Source organism: Apium graveolens, chromosome 7 (genome assembly GCF_009905375.1).
Source record: "Apium graveolens cultivar Ventura chromosome 7, ASM990537v1, whole genome shotgun sequence".
NCBI classification, from domain to species: domain Eukaryota; kingdom Viridiplantae; phylum Streptophyta; class Magnoliopsida; order Apiales; family Apiaceae; genus Apium; species Apium graveolens.
The window spans coordinates 203,102,807-203,124,011 of record NC_133653.1 but is presented as its reverse complement, the minus strand read 5'-3'; the positions used below and the strand labels follow the sequence as shown (position 1 = coordinate 203,124,011).

The following is a 21,205-nucleotide window of genomic DNA, read 5'->3' as shown; positions in this document are numbered from 1 at the left end:
GAGTTTGTAGTATCAGGACTTAGACTGTCAGGATTTTCAGTATCAGAATATGAGTCTTCATTTTCAAATCTCAGCTGATCATGGTCAACGAAATCTTTAAGACCAGTGATCTTCTTGTCATCAAAAGAGACATTGATAGATTCCACGACCACTTTTGTTCTCAAATTATAGACTCTGAAGGCTTTTGTGGAAAGTGGATATCCAACAAAGATTCCTTCATCAGCTTTTAGATCAAACTTTGATAGCTGTTCAGGATGAGTCTTGAGAACAAAACACTTGCATCCAAATACATGAAAATATTTCAGATTTGGCTTCTTTTTCTTCACCATCTCATATGGTGTTTTTCCATGCTTGTTAATGAGTGTGGCATTTTGAGTAAAACAAGCAGTCTGTACAGTTTCAGCCCAGAAATAGGTTGGAAGCTTTGCTTCTTCAAGCATTGTACGTGCAGCTTCAATGAGAGTTCTATTCTTCCTTTCAACAACTCTATTTTGCTGTGGAGTTCCAGGAGCAGAAAATTCCTGCTTTATTCCATGGCTTTTGCAGAACTCTTCCATTATCAAATTCTTGAACTCAGTGCCATTATCACTCCTTAAAATTTTCACAGAATCTTTGACCATTTTATCCAGCTGTTTGACATGTTCAATCAAGATAGATGCAGTTTCACTTTTTGTGTGCAAGAAATACACCCATGTGTATCTGGTGAACTCATCCACTATGACCAACGCATACTTCTTCTTTGCAATAGACATGACATTTACTGGACCAAATAGATCAACATGTATAAGATGATAAGGCTCAAGAATTGATGATTCAGTCTTGCTCTTGAATGAAGATTTTCTTTGTTTGGCTTTCTGACATGAATCACAAAGACCATCAGGAGCAAATACTGTGTTTGGCAATCCTCTCACAAGATCTTTCTTGACCAGTTCATTTATATTGTTGAAATTTAAATGAGAGAGTTTCTTATGCCAATTCCAGCTTTCTTCAATTGATGCTCTACTTAACAGACAGATTGCAGAGCCATCAGTACTTGTTGAAAGCTTAGCTTCATAAATGTTACCACGTATGTATCCTTTCAGAACAACTTTACCTTTAGATTTACTCACAACTTCACAGTCTTCTTCAAAGAAATCAACATGATAACCTCTGTCACAGATTTGACTTATACTTAGTAGGTTGTGTTTAAGTCCTGAGACCAGAGCTACTTCTTTAATGATGACATTCCCAAGATTGATATTGCCATATCCCAATGTTTTTCCAATGTTGCCATCTCCATAAGAAACACTTGGGTCAGCTTTCTCCACAAAGTCTGATAGCAGGGCCTTATTTCCAGTCATATGTCCTGAACATCCACTGTCCAGAACTAGAATATTTTTCCTGTTGCCCTGCAATCATAAAGACCACTAATTATTAGTTTTAAGGACCCAAACTTTCTTGGATCCTTTGGCCTTATTAAGTTTGTTAACATTTGCAGCGGATTTAGCATCAGAGTTTATGTTAACATTTTTCTTATCAGAATTTACATTATCAGACTTTGAATCATAATTTACACTAGAAGGAACAATGGAAACTTTCTTCAAAGAAGGTTTTATTTGATAATAATCATAGTACAAACTATGATATTCCTTACAAGTATAAATGGAATGCCATAAACTACCACAATGAAAACAAGGATTTTGTGGTTTGTATCTAACTGACTGACTCTTAACTCCTGATTTTGAAGGTAAGGAGTTAATATTCTTATTTTTCCTGCAAAAAGAAGCCAGATGGTTAGAACTTCCATAGTTATGACATGTTTTCCTAGGAGCATCAGGAACAGGTTTATAATCATTGCTTTTATTCACACCTTCCTTTCCATTCCTATTTTTCCTAGGTGATTTTTCCTTGTTTGCATTCTTGACATTTTTCAGCTTATGCTTAAGCTGCTTCTTTGTCATTAAGCCTATGTTTACTTCAGCTGTCTTTTCCTGTTTTAGTTTGTCAGAAGTTAATTCCTCTTTAACTTCAGATTTCTCATTATCAGACTTTACAGTTACAAACTTAACAGGTTTTAACTTTGGCCTTTGCTTAACAACAGGCTTAATTTCTTCAGTTCCTTTATCATTCTTATTCTCTCCATAACCTAAGCCCTCTTTCCAATTTTCACTACTTAGAAAATTTTGAGTTGTTCTGCCAGAGTTAGTCCAAGTCCTGATTATCTCTCTTTCCTTTTCTAACTCAGTTTTTAGAGATTCATTCATTTTTAGCACTTCATCCCTAACATAAAAAGCATCATCTCTATCCTTCTGAGTTTGATGGAATATAACTAACTCTTTTTCTAAGAAATCATTTCTTTTCTTAAAAACAAGATTTTCAGAAGTTAATCTTTCACATGTTAAGGTTTGATCTCTATAACTAACAAACATGGTTTTAAGATATCTTCTCAAATCATTAATATCATCAGTATGAAAAGCATAAGTAGTCTGAGGTACCTTTGTTTCAGCAGCTTCAGAACTGCTCTCAGCACTTTCTTTATCAGCATTTGCCATCAATGCATAGTTCTCCTCACTTTCAGAGTCTGAAGTGTCTGTCCAGCTTTTCTGCTTTGTGACAAGAGCCTTACCTCTGTCACCCTTTACCTTCTTGCAGTCAGGAGATATGTGGCCTTTCTCACCACAGTTATAGCATTTAACATTGGTGTAATCTCCTCTGTCAGACTTTCCTCCTCTGCCTTCAGATCTTCTGAAATTCTTCTTATCAGAACTTATGCTTTTCCTGGAAAACTTCTTTCCCTTCCTGAACTTCCTGTATGCAATTGTTAGGGCGAAAACACGCACTAATATTCACGCAAGTATACGCGTTCGCAAGTAATATAGAATACTTTCTAGTTCGTTCCCTCAGAGACTCAGACTAATTTATTGTCTAATTAAACTCACTCACCAATGTATGATTACTTCTCAATGTTAAGATAATAACACTTAAAATTGTTGATTAAATATTAACTATAATTAACTACTCAATTAACCACTTAACTAACATTTCAATTTATCAATAATAAAACACTCATGAGATCACAACTTCATTATTACTTCCTTCTATAGCCATTGTTATTACCTTTAGCATTTGACAGTGATGATATTAATCGAATAACACAAAACTGATAAAAGCCAACTTTCATTGTACTAATACCATTCTACCAAACATCCACAATTAAGATAGAAGTTGAATAGTCATCAATTATGTTGAGTTCCTATATGTCTACAGAAATTGACAACACAACGATTTAAGCACAAGTTATTTCTTTTGATTACATAGGGCAAATAAAACTGTTAGAGTTACCCACTAATCATGCTCAACGTACATGAACCTATGCTAGCATGGCAAGTTCTAAATCTCAAGATCCACCGTCGCTTCACAAGAGATTAACACCCTATCTTATATGTTCGCGACACACATAAGACGAATACGCACAACCAATACTAGATATCATACAATCATCACACACTAAAGTATTAAACAATTAACTAAAGAATTCCATAATAAATCCGTTGTAACCCCATAATCACGATTAGCCCATAATAGAACTTATCGCCATTATGGGTTCATATGAAATCATGACAAACAACACAAGAAAATAATAGCTACACTAATTATATTAAAACAGAGTACGTCACAAGAGTAAATAAGTCAAAGCAAGAAAACTAGCATCCAACGTTACAACGAAACAAGAATCACAAGAATATATGCTTCCTCTTCGTTGCGGTGTGCTAAATCGGTCTTCTTCCTTATCTCCTTTGCTTCTTGCGTAAAACACAATCTAAAACATAATCCCCTTAATACTCTCTATGAAAACGTCTCAAATCTACCTATATAATAGTCCCATAAAACTCAGATTACATAGAAGTTGGAAGCCACACAGAAGTAGAAGTCTAAAATAATTCAGCTTTTTCCCCGACCTTGCGCGGCCGCTCAGCATATCTGCGTGGGCGCGCAGGACCCTACTGGAAAAATTCCAAGCTTGCTCCGTTTCTTCGCCGTAATCTGCCCATTCCTTTCCTCTCGCAATGGTGAACACATGCCAAGGCTTATTCTTGATGATTCCTCCCCCGAAATGCAACTATTACCCTGAAATGCATAAACACTAGAAAAACGCATCAAATACACAAAATACTTGATTTCAAGACACCAATTTAAGCCATTTTAAGACGTTCTAAGTGGTATAAAATGCCACTTATCACACCCCCAAACTTAAATCGATGCTTGTCCTCAAGCGTCACAGACTCAAAAACAAATACAAATATGCATGAATGCAATCTATATGAAAATGCAACGATCCCCCTTACTATAATTAACCAACCAAATTGTTACCTCTCAACGAATGCAGTTAGACAACTAAAGATCAATAAACTCATGCAAACGGACATACAGCCAGAAACGTGGTGTGTGCAAATGCTTAACAGATATGCTTCGGAACTAGACCAATTACTATGACTAGACTATCTTCAAGGCAATCCTACGATTATACAAAGAATAAAAAATTCTAGGCACAAAGTGATATACAACACTACAAGAACTCTGGAGCTTACTACGGAATCGTGCTTTTTATTTACAACTCAAATGCTTATTTGACCGTGCAATGAGTGAGGTCCACAAAAGACTTATACAATGGTATCCATGTAACGAGCGTTAGGTTAGCGGATCCCAGACTCTAAAAGCCTTAGGTCACTAGGCACAAAGTCCCCTAAGAACTTAATAACTCGAATACCAAAGAGCCCACTCTTGATCAATTATGCAAAATATATTTTTTTTATAACTTCTGAGCAAGTGCGTTTCGCTCCATCTTACTCAACCCTAGACTACTCGCAACATAAGCGAGCCGACTACTAGCCATTTGACGCCTAGCCACAACTAGCAACAACTTCCATATTTTTTTCTCCAAAAATTTTTCTTTTTCATGTTTTTATCACTAAGAACCTATAATCGAATTCTAAGCATAATAAATAGATTGACCTTGAAAACAACCAAATCATAACAACAATCTAGCCCTTACGCCTTCTTTAAGACTTAGTGGACTTACAATTGTTTCTAGCATGCATATCAACCTACACAACTTAATATCACTTTAATGCTATCACTACACTCGCATCAATATCACAATTCAGTCGATAAATCATTGCAAAAGGGATCATAGTAAATGCATGAGCTACATGACATTCATAAAAAAAAAACTATATGGCATAAATTATGCAACTATATGAACTAAACTATCATGAATATGCAACTAAATGACACATATGCAACTATATGAACTAAACTATCATGAATATGCAACTAAATGACACACACACAATATTCCTTAACCACCACCCTCAAACTAAAAATCTTCACTGTCCTCAGTGAAAGTAGTAGAAAGGAACACAGGGTATACCTACTCGGAGTCATCATCATCATCACCCTCAGTGGGTGGAGTATCAGGCGGCGGGTATGCAGAGTCCTCACCAAAAACTGGCCACTGGATATCAGCTCCAAGGCCTCGAAAAGCAGTCCCTAATGCAAGGGTGAGCTCCTGAGCAAACCTGCTCTGCGTCTCATACATGGCATCCATCCGCCGTGAAAGCCTCCTATACTGGGCATCACCCATCCCAGCACCCTCCTGAGCTCTCGAAGAACCAGCCTCACTACGCCCTGGCCTAGCCATAGTAGCACCTCGTGCTGGACGTCCTCCTGGAAGACGATAACCCAGCCCATGCTCCTCAGGCTCACCACCGGTCCACTCCTGCATCCCATTCAGAGTGCCAGAATCTATCGGAGCTGCTGGCAACTGCAACTGCTCATGAGCCGGCCAGTTCACTCCTACTTCTTGGCATAGCTTTGTAACCGTGGATGCATAAGGGATGTTCATATGCTTTGCTCCCCTCAAAAACTTCAGAATTCCTTGGTAGATAAACTCACCAAGGTCCACATAGTACTCATCATGCAGAATTCCCCACAACAACTGTGCTCTCTCAACTGTGACCTCGTGTGCATGTGAAGAAGGCAAAATATTAGCACATATAAATGCATTACATGCACAGGCATACCTGTTCATGGCGATCACCGGAAAGTGACGATACTCATTATTGGCTGGACTGCGGTTCCAAACTGTGCCCGGTCGACAGAGAGTCGCACAAATCAAATCCAAGTCAAAATCCTCAGCAGTCTTTACATTCCAGTTCTCCTCCTCGGGCTTCCTCTCTCGCTGTCCAATCACACGGCAAATCGCCGCAGGATGATAATCAACTGTTAGCCCACGGACTACAGAAAACCCATTCTTTTCAGCCTTCGCGTTCACGTAGAACTCGCGAACAACGCTCATCGGTACTGCTTCGGGTGACTCACAAAAAGCTATCCACCCCTTCTCTGCAATCATGGGCAACAACTCACCATCCCTCCCTGATGGTAAAAACCCCCTCTCTTTCAGAATCAGCTTCCCCAACAGCCTAGTGTACTCCTCCTCCGCAGCTCTGTCAGTTAACCGAGGTCTTACAGCAGTACCCCTCGATGAATCAGCAGTAGGAACTGTGCTGCTGCTGTCAATAGTGCGTGCTCTCTTGGGTGCCATTGATTCGTGAATAAAAGTGTGTAAGAACTGATTTTTGATGTTTGTGAGAGGGTTTAAGTGTAGGAAGTTTTGTGAGAGATATGTAGGATAGGTGTATGTATATATAGGGTGTGGATTAGATTAGGGTTTGGGAATTAAGGGATAAAATGATGGGGTAGTGGGAATAATTCGTGGGTTTATGGGCTACAACTGTTTTTGTGTTTTTTTTTTTTTTTTTCTGAACTGTAAAAAAAATTCTGGAACTCGACCCCTGCGCGGCCGCTCAGCATAGCTGCGCGGGCGCGCAGGGGGTCTCTGGAAATTTTTTTTTCAGCCCCTGTTTTCTGATTTTTTTGTGTTTTTGGATAGGTTATTAACTTCTAAGGGTTCCTGTAACAACAATTCATGGGTTGCCTCCCACGCAGCGCTTCTTTTTCGTCATTAGCTTGACGTTCCGTACCTTTCTCAAGTAGTCAAAAAAATGGCACTAACCACCTCTCGGTTTGCCATGTCCCCATAGTAGTGCTTCAACCGCTGACCGTTAACCTTGAATGCTTGGTCCGAATCATTCTCGAAAATTTCCACCGCTCCATGTGGAAACACAGTTTTGACAATAAAAGGTCCAGACCATCTTGATTTCAACTTCCCAGGAAAAAGTTAGAGCCGAGAGTTGAATAATAGAACTTGTTGCCCTGGCACAAATAACTTAGGATGTAGCTTCCTATCGTGCCACCTCTTCACCTTTTCCTTATACATTTTGTTATTCTCGTATGCTTGAAGTCGAAATTCATCAAGTTCATTAAGCTGAAGCATTCTTTTCTTACCAGCTGCATCTAAATCCAGGTTCAATTTCTTCAATGCCCAGTAGGCTTTATGCTCAAGCTCCGCCGGTAGATGACATCCCTTACCGTACACCAACTGAAACAGTGACATCCCAAGTGGAGTTTTGTATGCTGTTCTGTAAGCCCAAACAGCTTCATCGAGCTTTAAAGACCAATCCTTCCTTGACGGACAAACAACCTTCTCTAGAATACACTTTATCTCTCTGTTAGACACTTCCGCTTGACCATTTGTTTGCGGATGATAGGCAGTAGCTACTCGATGATTCACATTATAACGCTGCATCATAGAAGTGAACTTACGGTTGCAAAAATGCGATCCTTCATCACTTATGATTACCCGAGGCGTTGCAAACCTTGTGAAAATTTGCTTATGAAGAAAATTTAGTACTACCTTTGCATCATTTGTCGGTAAAGCTTTAACTTCGACCCATTTTGAGACATAATCGACTGCCAGCAAGATGTACTGATTATTGCAAGACGAGATAAAAGGCCCCATGAAATCGATTCCCCACACATCAAAGACCTCGACTTCAAGCATCACATTTAATGGCATCTCATCCTTCCTTGACAAATTTCCCACTCTTTGGCAACGATCACACCTTAAAACAAACTGATGAGCATCCTTGAACAAAGTAGGCCAGAAAAAACCTGCTTGCAGAATACGAGCTGCCGTCTTCTCACCTCCATAGTGTCCACCATAAACCGTGGAATGGCAGTCTCGTAATATCCCCTCCGTCTCACAGAACGGGATACATCTCCTGATGATCTGGTCAGCTCCCTGTCTAAACAAATATGGTTCATCCCACATATACCACTTCACCTCATGCAGAAACTTCTTCTTTTGAGCGGATGTCAAATTAAGAGGCATTATATTGCTGACGAGATAGTTTACAATATCTGCAAACCATGGTTCTTCCTCCTGAATTGCAAACAACTGCTCATCCAGAAAAGATTCATTGATTAACGTCCTATCTTGTGAAGTAGAATCGGGATTCTCCAACCTAGAGAGATGGTCAGCTACTTGATTCTCAGTACCTTTTCTATCTTTGATCTCTAACTCAAATTCCTGAAGTAAAAGCACCCAACGAATGAGTCTCGGCTTCGAATCCTTCTTAGAAACCAGATAGCGAATAGCTGCATGATCAGTGAATACTTTTACTTTCGTACCAAGCAGATAAGATCAAAATTTCTCAAAGCCAAAGACTATAGCCAAAAGCTCCTTCTCAGTAGTGGTGTAATTCAATTGGGCCCCATTTAAAGTCTTACTCGCATAGTAGACCACATGGAAGATATTTTTCTTGCGCTGTCCCAGAACTGCACCTACCGCATAATCACTCGCATCACACATCATCTCAAACGGTTCTGTCCAATCTGGTACTGTAATAACTGGTGCAGTGATCAAACTCTTCTTGAGAGTCTCGAATGCTGCCAAACATTCATCATCAAATTTGAAAGGCACATCTTTCTCAAGCAAATTGCACAACGGCTTAGATATCTTTGAAAAGTCCTTGATGAATCGCCGATAAAAACCCGCATGACCAAGAAAACTACGGATTCCTTTCACAGAATTGGGTGGGGGAAGATTTTCAATGACTCCCACCTTGGCCTTGTCCACCTCCAGACCCTTGCTAGAGACCTTATGCCCAAGGATAATACCTTCACGCACCATAAAATGACATTTCTCCCAATTAAGCACCAAATTAGTTTCCACACATCTTTTGAGTACGGCGCGCAGATTATTCAAACATTCATCATATGAGTGTCCAAAGACGGAGAAGTCATCCATGAACACTTCGACGTTATTTCCAATCATGTCAGAGAATATAGCCATCATACATCTCTGAAAGGTGGCCGGGGCGCCACATAACCCAAACGAAACTCTACGAAAAGCAAATGTGCCAAATGGACAAGTGAAGGTAGTCTTTTCCTGATCCTCTGGTGCAATACAAATCTGATTATACCCGGAATAACCATCCAGAAGACAAAAATACTCATGTCCCGCCAATCTGTCAAGCATTTGTTCAATAAATGGAAGAGGAAAGTGCTCCTTCCTTGTGGCTTTGTTCAATTTCCTATAATCCATGCATACTCTCCATCCTGTAACTGTTCGAGTAGGGATGAGCTCATTCTTTTCATTTGCAACCACAGTGATACCTCCTTTCTTAGGTACACATTGTACGGGGCTCACCCACGAGCTGTCAGAAATAGGATAAATGATGCCTGCATCTAGCCATTTCAGAATTTCTTTCTTTACCACCTCCTTCATGATCGGGTTCAGTCTTCGCTGCTGTTCCACAGTTGGCTTACTACCTTCCTCTAACAGAATTTTAAGCATACAATATGAAGGACTTATCCCCTTGATGTCTGCTATGGTCCATCCTATAGCCGATTTGAATTCTCTCAAAATCCTTAAGAGCTTATCTTCCTCACTACCTGAAAGGTCAGCTGAAATAATAACAGGTAACGTAGATGAATCACCTAAAAAAGCATACCACAAGTGTTCAGGTAATGGTTTGAGCTCCAAGGTAGGTGCTTCCTCTATTGATGGTTTGAGCTTCCCTTCAGCATTCTTAAGGTCAGAAGTACCAAGAGATTCAAATGGTATGTCCAGCTTTCGCTTCCATGGAGAAGCATTCAGATATTGTAATTGCTCGTTGCTATCTTCATCATCGCTGTCAAAATCCCCCAATAAGGCCTTTTCCAATGCATCAGACATTAGCATGTGATCGAGTTCCGAAGTAACCGCAGTATCAATCACATCCACTTTTAAGCACTCCTCATCTTCTGTAGGGAATTTCATTGCCTTGAATACATTGAAGGTCACATCCTGATCTTGGACCCGCATAGTAAGTTTACCTTTTTGCACATCTATCAAGGTACGGCCAGTAGCCAAGAAAGGCCTTCCCAAGATTATGGGAATCTTCTTATCTTCCTCAAAATCCAGAATAACAAAATCTGCTGGAAAGAAGAGCTTATCCACCTTGACGAGCACATCCTCAACTATGCCCCTTGGGTAAGTAATGGAACGGTCCGCCAATTGTAGCGACATGTATGTGAGTTTTGGATCAGGCAGATCCAGTTTTTTAAAGATCGACAACGGCATCAGATTAATGCTTGCTCCCAAATCACAAAGGCACTTGTCAAAAGTTAGATTGCCAATGGTGCAAGGAATGGTGAAGCTTCCTGGATCTTTCAGTTTTGGTGGTAACTTTTGTTGCAGAACAGCGCTGCATTCTTCCGTGAGAGCAACGGTTTCAAGGTCATCCAGTTTCACCTTCCTTGAAAGAATAGTCTTCATAAACTTCGCATAACAAGGCATTTGTTCTAGAGCCTCAGCGAAAGGTATATTGATGTGAAGTTTCTTGAACACCTCCAGAAACTTCCCGAACTGTCTATCCAGCTTTTGTTGCTGCAATCTCTTAGGAAAAGGTGGTGGAGGATAGAGCTGTTTCTCCCCTGTATTAGCCTCAGGTAGAGTGTGTTCAACAGTAGTCTTCCTTGGTTCCGCCGCTTTCTCCTTTTGCTTAGATTCTTCTTCTCTAATTTCAGCTTCTACTTCTTTTACCTTTTCAGCCTCAGCTACTTTTCCAGACCTTAAGGTAATAGCCTTGACTTGCTCTTTAGCTTCCTTCCTGCCTGGTACTTCCGTGTCACTGGGAAGAGTGCCAGGTTAACGATTGAGCACTGCATTGGCTAATTGACCGATTTGATTTTCCAAGGTCTTGATAGAAACCGCCTGACTCTTGCACAACAGCTTAAGTTCCTCAAAATCAGCACTAGTAGGTGCAACTGCACTTCCCTGTTGAGGATATGATTGCCTTGTAGCATACTGCTGTGGTTGCTGGAATCCAGGTGGGTTAAACTGTTTACTCACTCCTTGCTGATATGGTGGCTGAATAGCATTCTGATTATTCCCCCAGCAGAAATTTGGATGATTTCTGTTATTAGGATGATAGGTCGCTGGTACAGGCTGCTGTTGTTGCTGATAATTATTCACATACTGAACAGATTCGTTGACAAGAGAACACTGATCCGTAGCATGAGAACCTGCACAAAGCTCACAAACCATAGCTATTTGATTAACTCCATACGTAGCCAGAGAATCGACCTTCATTGATAGCGCTCGGAGCTGGGCTGCAATAGCAGTGGCTGCATCAACTTCCAGAATACCTGCTACCTTGCCTGACGTCATCCTCTGAGTTGGGTTTTGATACTCATTTGCAGCCATCGTCTCTATAAGATTATACGCCTCAGTATAGCTTTTAGCCCATAAGGCTCCTCCAGCTGCTGCATCGAGCATGGGCCGAGATTGGGCCCCCAAACCATTATAAAAACCAGTGATCACCATCCAATCCGACATTCCATGATGTGGACATTTTCTCAACATTTCCTTGTAGCGTTCCCAAGCCTCGCACATAGATTCTGTAGGTTGCTGCGCAAACTGAGTAAGAGCACTCCTCATAGCAGCAGTCTTTGCCATTGGATAAAACTTCACCAGAAACTTTTGCGCAAGATCTTGCCATGTAGTGATGGACCCAGCTGGTTCAGAATGTAACCAGTCTTTAGCCTTATCCCTCAGTGAGAATGGGAAAAGCCTCAACTTGATAGCCTCATCAGTCATGCCATTATACTTAAAAGTGCTGCAGATCTCGACAAAATTCCTTATGTGCATGTTGGGGTCTTCAGTTGCCGCTCCTCCAAAAGAAACAGAATTCTGCACCATCTGAATAGTGCCCGGCTTGATTTCAAAGGTGTTAGCTTGAATAGCCGGATGAAGGATGCTTGACTGAATGTCATCAATTTTAGGCCGAGAAAAATCCATAAGAGCTGGATCAGCTTGAACAATACGATCTCCCATGTTTACTGGTTCTTTTTGCTCAGTTCCTGAATCCGAATCCTCAAAATCTAACTTCTCCGGAATATCAAGAACTTCGTCTGTCTCCTCAGCTGTATCTAAAGTCCTCTTGCGAGCACGAGAACGAGTTTGCATAAACGCTTGCTAAAGTACCTGAAACACAACCGAAAAGAGTAAGTAACTACTACGTCCTAATCACTGAGTCCTAATGACCAATGATGGTAAGTACATAAACTAAACAAATACGCCGAGTCCCCGGCAGCGGCGCCAAAAACTTGTTAGGGCGAAAACACGCACTAATATTCACGCAAGTATACGCGTTCGCAAGTAATATAGAATACTTTCTAGTTCATTCCCTCAGAGACTCAGACTAATTTATTGTCTAATTAAACTCACTCACCAATGTATGATTACTTCTCAATGTTAAGATAATAACACTTAAAATTGTTGATTAAATATTAACTATAATTAACTACTCAATTAACCACTTAACTAACACTTCAATTTATCAATAATAAAACACTCATGAGATCACAACTTCATTATTACTTCCTTCTATAGCCATTGTTATTACCTTTAGCATGTGACAGTGATGATATTAATCGAATAACACAAAACTGATAAAAGCCAACTTTCATTGTACTAATACCATTCTACCAAACATCCACAATTAAGATAGAAGTTGAATAGTCATCAATTATGTTGAGTTCCTATATGTCTACAGAAATTGACAACACAACGATTTAAGCACAAGTTATTTCTTTTGATTATATAGGGCAAATAAAACTGTTAGAGTTACCCACTAATCATGCTCAACGTACATGAACCTATGCTAGCATGGCAAGTTCTAAATCTCAAGATCCACCGTCGCTTCACAAGAGATTAACACCCTATTTATATGTTCGCGACACACATAAGACGAATACGCACAACCAATACTAGATATCATGCAATCATCACACACTAAAGTATTAAACAATTAACTAAAGAATTCCATAATAAATCCGTTATAACCCCATGATCACGATTAGCCCATAATAGAACTTATCGCCATCATGGGTTCATATGAAATCATGACAAACAACACAAGAAAATAATAACTACACTAATTATATTAAAACAGAGTACGTCACAAGAGTAAATAAGTCAAAGCAAGAAAACTAGCATCCAACGTTACAACGAAACAAGAATCACAAGAATATATGCTTCCTCTTCGTTGCGGTGTGCTAAATCGGTCTTCTTCCTTATCTCCTTTGCTTCTTGCGTAAAACACAATCTAAAACATAATCCCCTTAATACTCTCTATGAAAACGTCTCAAATCTACCTATATAATAGTCCCATAAAACTCAGATTACATAGAAGTTGGAAGCCACACAGAAGTAGAAGTCTAAAATAATTCAGCTTTTTCCCCGACCTTGCGCGGCTGCTCAGCATATCTGCGCGGGCGCGCAGGCTGCTGCGCGGCCGCTCAGCATTGCTGCGCGGCCGCTCAGCATTGCTGCGCGGGCGCGCAGGACCCTACTGGAAAAATTCCAAGCTTGCTCCGTTTCTTCGCCGTAATCTGCCCATTCCTTTCCTCTCGCAATGGTGAACACATGCCAAGGCTTATTCTTGATGATTCCTCCCCCGAAATGCAACTATTACCCTAAAATGCATAAACACTAGAAAAACGCATCAAATACACAAAATACTTGATTTCAAGACACCAATTTAAGCCATTTTAAGACGTTCTAAGTGGTGTAAAATGCCACTTATCAGCAATCTTTGTGATTCCTTTCACCATAAGAGCACACAGCTTCATCATCTCCTCATCAGCATCAGTCTCAGGCAAGCTTTCAGAATCTGAGTCATCATCACTCTCAGAACTTGATGACTCAGTATCAGACTTTATGAAAAGAGCTTTACCCTTGTCTTTCTTTGAGGAAGCTGCTTTGGGGAATTCTTCTTCAGCCTTAAGAGCAACTGTCCTTGACTTTCCTCCTTTCCTCTTGCTTCTTTGTTCCATCTCCAACTCATGTGTCTTGAGCATTCCATAGATTTCGTCAAGAGTTGTTTCATCAAGATTGTAGTTGTCTCTTATTGTAGTTGCCTTCAAATCCCAGCATTCAGGAAGAGCTAACAGGAACTTAAGGTTTGAATCTTCAAGATCATACTCTTTATCAACCAATGACAAATCATTCAAAAGTTTGACAAATATATCATATAAATCATTCAATGACTCATTAGTCTTTGAGTCAAAGTGTTCATACTCTTGAGTGAGTATTGTCTTCCTGTTCTTCTTAATTGTGTCAGTTCCCTGACATCTTGTTTTCAGAGCATCCCATATCTCCTTAGCAGTCTTGCAGTTGATTACCCTGTTTGACATTACATTATCAATGGCACTATGCAGTAAGTGTCGTACCTTAGCATCCTTAGCAATTGATGCTATGTCCTCAGCAGTATAATCACTCTTCTCCTTTGGTACGGTCATTGCTGCTTCACCTGCAACTGCAACAGGGAGTTGGGTTGGTTTGTGAGGACCTTCCTTGATTCTATCCAGGTATTCTGGATCTGTTGCTTCCAGGAACATGGTCATCCTTACCTTCCATATGGGATATTCAGATGGTCTTAGTATGGGGACTCTGATGGTCTCATACCGACTCTGAATTTGTGTCTTCGGTGGTTCCTCAGTTTTGGTAGGCTTAGTTGGAGTTTCTGTGTCCGACATGATTGTGTTTGGATCTTTAACTGTATGTATATTAACAGATAGGCTCTGATACCAATTGTTAGGTCACACACACACTGTAGAGGGGGTGAATACAGTGTATAGTACACTCAAATTGAACTTAAAGAACTTAAGTAATAGAAAACAAACTTTATTGAAACAATAAGCTCTGTTACAGTATGGAACTGTTACCTCTCAGTGATGAACAAATATCACAAAAGCTGCTAGGGTTATATAGAATAATAACTTCGATAATGATAACACTTATAGTGTAAACCCTATGCCTGTGTTTATATACTACACAGTTACAAGATAATCGCTAATTGATATGGAATATAATTCTGCTTCCTAAAATATATCAATCAGATATCTTCTATTCCAAGTATTCCATTCTTCACGGAATTCCTTCTTCATGCATATCTCTTCTTATGTTTATCTCGATCTTCTTTCCTTTAATCAGCTACTGTCCTTATCTGATTTTCCTCCAGCACTTAAGTTCTGATATCTATCTTCTGATGATTATCTCCTGATAATATAAGTACTGATATCCTTAAGTCCTGACTTCCAGTATAAGTACTGATTAACAGTTAAGCACTGATTTATCCTGTTCACGTAAGATCTGAAAGCTAAACATAAAACATATTAGCCATGACATTATCAAATATATCTAACATATACAATTGTTAACTCCTAACAACTATAGTATCTCAAACAATATTGGTTCAATAAATAAAGCAACATTAACCAACATTGTCTTGTTTGTAATCTTAAAAAGATATTCTAAGTTCCACATACTTTGATCCATTGAGTATTGCATCTATTATCAAAGTGTTTAGGAATTTGCAAATAAGTATAAAAATTATTCTAAGTGGACAACATATGGTTAACTCTAATAAAGAATTATCCATATTGACCATAGTTGTACTTAAGAAAGATTTTTAAACTTTTTATATTAGTATAAGTGACTGAGGATAATCATTGATTACTTAGAGGAGTTCTTAGTAATGTCACAAATACTAATACTTCACAATTAGTTCATAGTTAAACTCTAAGCTAAATATCATTAACTGATATAAGTCAAGAGTTAGTACACAACTAATCATGCTACAATCATGATTTTGATTTTAGTGAATTCTTGAGATGTAAACATTGCTAAATTTACTAATACCAAAATCTCATAACTAACTTATAACACTTAAGTTACAATCAATATACTAGATATCAATTGTTGACAGACTTAGTTATAATCAATCATGCTGGTTATTTATTTTAAGTTAGTTTGAATTATGGAGCAAATAAAATCATTGAATTGCTTCAATTTCCATGATCCAAACTACCCAAAATAAATATTGAATAATTAAATACTAAATGTCTATGAGTTAGATACTAGCCCTTAAATATTTATAATTATTATTGAATAATCACCAAAAGGATATATGACTTATATACATGGCAATCACTCTCTGGATAATTAGTAATTTTAGAAATACTTTCTAATCATATAAAATATTGAGAGTTTTATACACACAACTTAGAAAATACTTCAACTTTCAATATTAGTGATTTTAGAAATAAGCATTGATTACTTAGAACAAAATTTTTAAATAATATCACTAATACTAAAAGTATCACAATTATTCGTGCATGATACAAATAACTATGCTGCATATTATTTTAATATAATTTAAATTATGAGACAGATATGGAATTGTCTACAATCATAATTTAAATTAATTAAAATAAAATTCAAACTTAATGATATAATACTTAATTACCACAAATGTATATAGCATTGTAATCATGATAATCAATATAGTAGCACTAAGTACGAGCAACTGAATTACTGATGAATTCACAAGTTCTTTAAATATTGGAGATTTAATACTTGTGAACTTATATGAAGAATTCCGTACAGATGGGATTTCCAACTAATATGCAATGAATGATATCCCACACTTACAAACCAGTCTTGAAAGATTAATTTTAACAAGTGATTTAATAAGTATTTCTGCAAGTGACTCTTTGACTAAAAGACATGCTCTCTAAAGTAATGATACCTGGTGTGAAGGTGCCTTGTCATAGAGTGTTCCACATAGTTGTTGGATTTGAGATTGTTTCTTATCAAAACAAGAAATCAATCTTCTTCCACGAAGTTGAAAGCTTCCGGAGATGCTTCTCCTGTCACTTAAGTTGACAGCTTCAGAGATGCTTCTCATATCTTTCTTATAACCTGCATAATCTATATCTATATAGCCAAATATGTTAAGCACAATATCTTTAGGGTACTTTACTCCAAGAGTTGGTAGTCCCTTAAGATATATAATAATCTTGTTAATAGCCATAATATTGGATTCTCTAGGATCCACTTGGAACCTTATTGGCATCTTGAGAACATTTATCACTACACATATATAACATTATGTTTGTGCCTAGTGATAAGAGAGTTATTAATATGACAACTCTTCTAGTTCATATTTAATTGTAACTTCAGTTAGAGTGCCATACCATGTCCTTGACGATTACTTGAGTAATATACTAGTTCATACCAACCTAAAGTGAGCTTGTGAAGAAGAGATATACAGAGTTCAATTGATCTGCTACTGCAAAGTCCATGAACTATTTTGCATTGACTTCCTCTTTTGACTCACCAACCAGGAGTGCACTTGTACACATTTATCAGAGTCTAATTACAGGTAGAATATGCAACAGGTGCCTGATATGTCATAATATCCTTAAGTCTCATCACTGGTGCTTTCTGTTTGATACTGCTTCCAGATAATAACCTAGCATCCAGTTTGGCCTTGTCCCTCGTAACAATTCCATTGTCATCCAATTTGACTTCTGGTTATCCTTGTACCAATTACAACATTGTCATTTGGTTTGGATACCGGCTTCTCTATAATCTGCTTGCTGACTGATTGAGTTCATCTTGCTTTGGAATTTCCCAATCAATTCGGATCTATCAGAGCTTCTGTAACTTTCTCAGTTTCTTATTCAGATAGGAAACTAGAAAAATAACATTCACACTCAGTAGCCCTGCTAATCATTACTCCACCATCTGGATCACTTAAGAACTAGACTCTGGGAATAAGGTTGACATCAAACTCTTTGTCTCAGCAGATATGTTCTTTAATGTCCTCTGATTTTTAATGGGGTGTTGTGTTTGACTAGTTAATCCTTCTTTTGCTCCCCCTAAGCTGTTGCTGGGATTTCCTGAAAATCCTTACCCTTGTTAACTGGCTTCATTGAAGTAATGAGATGTGTTATACACTGCCATTCCATTGCTTGGATATGAATCAACAATACCATTAATTTCTCCTGAAATAGCTTGGAGCATAGAGTTGTTGAACTGTGCACTTAGACTTTCAATCATCTTTTGTTGATCAACCACAAATGCCCTGTAGGATGTAGACTCCACTAAGTAGCCATGAATAATATCCTTATAAGTCTTAGCTGCAAATGCCAAGATCTTCAAACAACTGAAAAAATTTCATTGTTTTCTAGAATATTCTCTCCAAATACTTTCAGGTTATCCAGTATTTGCTTCTGCTGGCCATTAACTCATTAGTGGTCTTCATGTATACATCCAGATCAAGGCTTGATCTTACTTGTTGTAAACTGTTTTGACTGCTCCAGCCCTTTGGTATTTAGAAAGTCTTGATTAGCTTGACATTGTCCTTGTTGCTTTAATCAAGTTCCGGTTCTTCCTTTTTACCACTCCATTATGACACGGAGCTCCTAGTGCTGAAAATATCTCAAAATATTCTTGATATTACAGATATTAATCAGAACTGCTTTTTGAATTCAGTCCCATTATCTGACCACAAGATCATTTCTTTTACAGTTGCTTCCAGCTAGATCTTCTGATATGATCAATCACCATCTGTGATGTCTTGTCTTGAGAACACATGAACAACAACTTTTTTCATAAGAGTAGTCAACCACCATCACTAAGGTGTAATGCCCCCAAATCCAGGGTCAGAGGATTTGGTCGTCACTATGAAACCTCATTCCAAATTAACCTATTTAATCAAAATGCAAATGCCAGCGGAAGATATTTAGCATCTATGACCCCAAACTAATCCAAGATCTTTTAAGGTTACAGTTCTGGAAACAAGAAATCCAAATTCCACAAATAAATTTTTCACTTTCTTTTTCTTTTAAAACTCTTTTCAACAAATTCCAAACCTTAAAACTTAACCCGCTAATATAACTTTGAAAAGAAGTATACTAGGCCTAACTATAATATAATATAATATAATATAATATAATATAAACAACTTCACACAATAGAACTTACACTAGTACGCGAACCTTGGACCACCCACCTTCCAAAAGCTTTTTCTTTGCTTCCTCGAATTATGCGGCTAAACGGCGCAAGTTAATCCTCACTGAAGGTTAAATTTAAAAATAGGAAAGTATGAGCGGAAGAAATGCTCAACAAGATCATTATAGCATGTATATGGTCTTTTGATATAAAACTGACATCTGCAATAGCGCAGAACATTTTAAAATCATAATTGCTGAAACAGAAATTTAAGTTGGGAACCCCAGAATTGATTCATTCTCTATATTCAAAATTCTTTTGATATTTTCAAGCAAAATGCTTCAGCAATACTATGAATCTTGAAGAGGATAAAACTCATAAAATCGTGTTTACGGAAATATCGTAAACAACAATAACAAGAAGCATTGATTATGAATTGAATCATAAACTTTATTCAAAACTGAACTCATGAAATTAATACTTATTTTGTTGTCATATCAAATTAGATATCAATACGAACTTTGAAGCTCACAACATCCCATACTGAAGTCAACAACAATCATCTATATTAATATCACCTTTGATATTTAACAACAAAGTATCAGCATAAATTAGAAACTGAATCAAAACTATATTTCACCATTATTCCAAAATAGAACAGATGAAAAATCATTTATTCTATGATTATCAAAAATAATATAATAATTTAGATTGGGATCATTCACCGACGGACGTACTATCACATGCTAAACAGCCCGTGTGATAACACAAGGTCATAATTCATAAAAACATGTCCCCAAAACACGAGTACTCAAATAAAAAGGCAATATATCTGCCTGTGGCACAAGTTGTGTCATAATATTTCATATGACACTTAGAAATAGCCCTCATACCCGAAATAAATTTTTTTCCCCATTTACTTGGGTAGGAATACTCGCAACCTAATCATCTTTCTCCAAATCCAAAACATTTATAAATCCAGTAATTTGATAAGTAAAATCACTTAGCTATTCGGAACATAGAATAGCAGAAGAGTGCTTGCATAAACAGAATCATTTAATTCAGCGATATGTAAAACATTTATCTATTCCGAACTGAGAATAGGGAAATCAATACTTTCATAATAGGATTTAAAAAATTAATATCACTTGAATGATAAGTGATGATAGGAATACTTGCCTTTGGTTTTTTAGCAGTTAGTCACACTCGAAAAGACGCATTCATTCTGACATTCTGTCTCAAAACATCACCGTCTTTCTTCTACTAATCCTTTGGCCTGCTGCTCATGCAGTGCTGCAACCCAATATTCCATACTATTCAACTCTAGTCTTCATCCATTCCATCTGGTCCTGATCGTCTTGAAAGACTCGTATCTATAATTAGAAAATAACTTTTTAATCGTCTAAACGATAATTACTCGACAAACTGCGCGTCAAAATCCTATCGTCTACCCATACGATAGCCCACACATAATTATAATAGTCAAACACAAGAATTCTGATTCACATATGAATGTAATTCACATAGCACGTAAACACATAACTCACGTATCATATCATTCATATCACACATGCCTCGGTTCGTCAAAAGGTTCAACTCGGTACGCTTAAAACTAAAATCGGGTAAATAATATGACTTTTAGATAAATATGTGACTCAGAATCGATTTGCAAAACAAGCGACCTTTCGAAACAAAATGATTTGGGCCTCGAAAGTATTTTTGTTAAAAGCGAAATATTTTTCTGAGTCTATACGCGTTCTTTTCGTATTAAATGGACGAACGGTTCATTTATTATGAATAAAATAAGAATAAACTGGGAATAAATCAATTAATAATTTTTAAATACCAAAATATAATTTTTAAAACCTTAAAAACAATTTTTAGGATTTATTTGAATTAATTATAAATAATTGTATTTTATTTAACTATTTATAAATAAAATTAATTGATTAAATGAATTAACCATTTAATTAA

General features: G+C 37.6%; 1 non-coding gene across 1 annotated transcript; it reads left to right on the top strand.

The window, feature by feature from the left end:
* Positions 1–11,762: 11,762 nt before the first annotated feature.
* LOC141675616 (small nucleolar RNA R71) lies at positions 11,763–11,869 on the top strand. The gene has a single exon (XR_012556259.1). It is a non-coding gene; the product is annotated as a small nucleolar RNA R71 (small nucleolar RNA).
* The last annotated feature ends 9,336 nt before the right edge of the window (positions 11,870–21,205 follow it).